Raw genomic sequence first — 4,789 nt, forward strand, 5'->3', positions numbered from 1 at the left:
TAAGATTTACCTCAAAGATCATAGGACCATTGAGGAATCCATACACGTTTCTTTTTGTGTTACTAATTCAATTCTCAGTGCCCCTTTAGATGATGATACAGGTAGTGAAGCAGAAACAAGCCATCAACCAAGTCAAGAAAGTCCCAATGCTGTCTCAAGTGAAGAACCAGTCTATCCAATTTTGTCTCATCAGGATGGAGGAGACATTTCTGTTCTGTCTCCTGAGCCAGTAAGAGAATCTGGAACAGAACAACCTGCTGAAGCTCATCAAAGCTCAACCTTGCTTCGAAAACCAAGAGAATGGAAGTCTATGAGGGGTTATCCCCATGATTTTATCATAGGTGATCCTTCCCATGGAGTAACAACAAGATCCTCAACCAAAAAGTAAACCGAACAAAGCAATGTTGCTTTCTTGTCCCAAATGGAGCCTAATAATGTGAAGCAAGCTCTTGAAGATCCTTCTTGGGTCAAAGCTATGCAAGAAGAGCTAGCTCAATTTGACAAGAATGAGGTTTGGACACTAGTACCTCATCTGAATGGTATAAAGGTAACGGGTACTAAGTGGGTTTTCAAAAATAAATTGGGTGAGGACGGTAAGGTTGTTCGTAACAAGGCTAGATTAGTGGCCTAAAGTTACGATCAAGAAGAGGGTATTGATTTTGATGAGTCTTTTGCTCCGGTAGCAAGAATGGAAGCAATTAGGTTGCTTCTTGCCTATGCTACCCATAAAGGTTTTAAAATGTTCCAAATGGATGTCAAATGTACTTTCCTTAATGGCTTTATAGATAGAGAAGTGTTTGTGGCACAACCCTCCGGTTTTGAAAATAAGGAATTTCCAAATCATGTTTTCAAACTTTCAAAAGCTCTTTATGGGCTTAGGCAAGCTCCAAGAGCTTGGTATGAAAGGCTTAGTGTCTTCTTATTGGAAAATTACTTTCAAAGGGGTACCACCGGTACTAATTTATTTATTAAAGTATCTAATGATGATATTCTTCTTGTTCAAGTTTATGTGGATGATATAGTGTTTGGATTGGCCAATGAGTCCTTGTGAGAAGAGTTTGGAAAACTCATGACTAGTGAGTTTGAAATGAGTTTAATAGGAGAACTAACATTCTTTCTTGGTCTCCAAATTAAACAAACTCCTAGTGGCACTTTTATTCACCAAGGAAAATATGCTAAAGAATTAATCAAAAATTTGGCCTAGAAAATTTCAAACCTATGGGAACACCAATGCATCCAAATACTAAGCTTGAAAAGGATGATGATGGCAAAGATGTGGACGAAACACGGTATAGATGAATGATAGGTTCACTCATGTATCTTACCTCCTCTAGACCAGACATTGTTCAAAGTGTGGGTGTATGTTCAAGATTTCAATCTCACCCAAAAGAATCCCACCTTTCAGCCGTCAAAAGAATCATTAGATATATTAAGGGAACTTGTGATTATGGCTTATGGTACCCAAAATCTTATGACTTTTGTGCAGTAGATTTTTGTGATGCAGATTATGCGGGAGACCGAGTGGATAGAAGGAGCACCTCCGGAATGTGTTGCTTCCTTGGAAGCTCACTTAACATGTGGTCAAGCAAGAAACAAGCCACCGTTGCTCTATCCACAGCCGAAGCTGAATATATATCTGCCTCTGCGTATTGTTCACAATTAATTTGGTTGAAAACTCAGTTGGAGGATTACAAACTAAAAATCAATAGCATACCCTTATTTTGTGATAATATGAGTGCAATAAATATTTCTAAAAATCCTGTTTTGCATTCTAGAACCAAGCACATTAAAGTGAGATATCATTTTATAAGAGAACATGTGCAAAAGGGAACTATTGATATTCAATTTGTAAAATCTGAAGAACAACTTGCAGATATTTTTACTAAACCCTTGTGTGAAGACAGATTATGTTCTCTAAGAAACAGTTTGGGAATGATAGAATTAAATTATGTTGATAATTTGTGAATTTTCTGATTCTATTTGGTTTTTGTCTCGTATGTAGGGAGGAGACAAAAAGAAGGACGTGAAGAACAGGCTATGATACAGGGGGAGACTGAACAATTTTAATAATCTTGGGCCCCACATAATCCTCTTTAACCTTTTCATGACTCTGGCATTTTTTGAATTTTTTAATCATACTTTTTAGGAAGTTGTCATATCAAATCTTGTAGGAAGGAGTTGTTGTCAAATCAAAATCTTTTTCCTTCCCTCATCCCTTGATTCTAGGAGCTAACCTTTCAATTTTAATTTTAAAATCCTTCCTTGTTGATAACCGCGCACAGCCCTCTCTCTCCACTCAACTTAATGGTCATTAACCACATAACCCTCTCTCTCCACTCAGCATTTAATGCTCCCATAACCCCCACCTCTCACCAATCCTTTCGGCCTCTTTCCGTCTTCCCTCTCCCTTCTCCATTTTTCATAACATGAAAAAGAAGGTTGCTCTAAGGAAAAGTAGCCGAATCCTCTACCCAAAAATCTGAAATGGACCCCTTTGTTCAGCATTCAAAAACCTGTGTATCCAGCCTTGGTTCGCGAATTCTATGCAAACATGAGGTTCATTGATGGTGCAATCCATTCCTATGTCAAACGGGTTCATATGTCTCTGAACAGAGAAATAATAAGTGCTACCTTGGAATATGTTGATGAAGGAGCAGCCGCTTATATGACAGAAAAATGGGATTCACAAGTTGGAGTCATATATCAGTTAGCTCTGAAAAAAACTTGCGAAAACTTCTCTATTTTGGATGGCACGATTCTGACCCACAAGGCACTCGGCCCTGAGAGAGCACTTCTTCACAGAATCATCACTCAGATTCTGATGCTTCAGAGTGGTTCATACCACAGAGTAACCGTTTCTGATACTTTAGTGCTTTTTGCTATTATTACTTCATCTCCTATCTTTTTTGTATATCTCATGGTGAGACACATGTGGGAGTGTGTTAGAAGTAACAAAAAGGCTAATCATCCTTATGGAATCTTTCTTACATGCATCTTTGAATATTTTAATGTTGATCTAACAAATGAGGATGTGGAAAATAAAGTTTCCACAATAAAGGGAGGAGGAGTTTCGGGCTCTAAAAAAAGCAAAGGGAAACACTCTGTGCCAACTGCATGTTCGGATAGTGATCTCTAAAGCCGACCTGTCGAGCCAACAAAGGTTGGAGAATCCATCAAAGAGGTCCTCACTGAATTCTCCAATATGTCAAAATTAATGGTGCAATCCTACAAAGCTGCTCGAAAACAGGCGTATGAGAATGAAAAATCCTGGATCAAATGCGAAGAAAGAATAAATCTGATGCTTCAAAATCTTGAAGAGGAAATAGGGGCTGCCAATGAGGCTGATGCATCTGGCTCTGAGTATAACCTGTCTGATGATTGATCTATTTATCTCTTGTTGAACTCTGGTTTTGTTTGGATTATTTTGATGTTTTGTAGGCTGTTGATACTTTGAACTATTGTTATTTTGTTAAACTCTTGGATATTCTGGTTATGGTTCTATTTAATTGTATATCATTGCTATTTGTTCTTGCAGGTTCCCCATTGATGACAAAAGGAGGAGAAAAAGTTAGAAAAATTGAAAAACAGGGACTGAAATCACTTTTGATTCATGATTACCCCTGTGCATAAACTATATGTTCCATTGATTATGATTTGTTTTGTTGAAATGCTTGCTGTATTTGGAACCTAGTTATGTTATGATAATTCTCTTGTGCTCTAATTTGTTGGATAATTTGTTTTTGTGCTCTGATATGATTCTGTTTGATTGAAAATATTTTCCTTACTATAAACTGATATTTTTTGCTTTGATATGATGGCTGGAAAATGTTGTTCATTTAATCAAAATATTTGGCAGCAAATTGTTGGGGAATTATCAATTGTGTCTTTGTTTGCTATGTACTCTGTACTCAAGCATTTTATTTGTTATTGAACAGAAAATCAGTTATATGATAACAAATTAGTTTTGTTTACCACTCTACTTCTGCTCATAAATCAAGCCATTCAACATTTCAAAATACCATATGTTGAATACATGGTGGCTTTAGGCTTGATAAAATATGTTACAGGTATTTCTTTCCTTGGTAAAATGGCATATATTAAGGGGAAGCTATGTAACAATTGGAAAGGGGGAGGAGTCCAAATTTTCAAAGAGAGTAATCTAAACTCTAAACCTTTTCATTTCAATTTTTAATAATATTTGTCATCAAGGGAGAGATTGATGAGTTTGGAAAACTCCAAATTAAATTAATGATGATCAAATATTATTAAAATAATTAATTGCAAAATTATTAATTTGATCCTTCAATTTGTATTTGCTAATTAATAATTTTGTTGCTTGCAGATTTTGTTTTAGACCGAAAAGAAAAGGAGCAAGCCCAATGAGAAGCTAAAATTTAGCCTTGGAACAAAATGTTTTAATTATTATGGCTGAAGCAATGCTTGGTTAGTTGGGCCAGTATATTGTTGAAACAAGCCTAATGTGATAATGATCAGCCTTGATGCAAAATTATATATGATGAGTGGTTGAATTATTGTTATGATGTTGGGCCAGATTTAATCACTATTGTTAGCCCAAATCAATTTTGGTTAGAAACCAACTAGCTTGGTCCGAAAATTAAGAGAGAAAGCAAGGAATGCTTGCAACGGATATCCATCTTCATCATTTAGTGGACTTCAAATTTATTCAACTAGCATTAATAGCATTCGAAAGATGAAAGAGAAAATTTGAAATTGATTTAATTGCTTTTATTGCTTCACACGTTACTAAACAAGGGAAGTGGGAAATTAA

The sequence above is a fragment of the Arachis ipaensis genome, chromosome B10, assembly GCF_000816755.2.
Source record: "Arachis ipaensis cultivar K30076 chromosome B10, Araip1.1, whole genome shotgun sequence".
In the NCBI taxonomy this organism is placed as follows: Eukaryota; Viridiplantae; Streptophyta; class Magnoliopsida; order Fabales; family Fabaceae; genus Arachis; species Arachis ipaensis.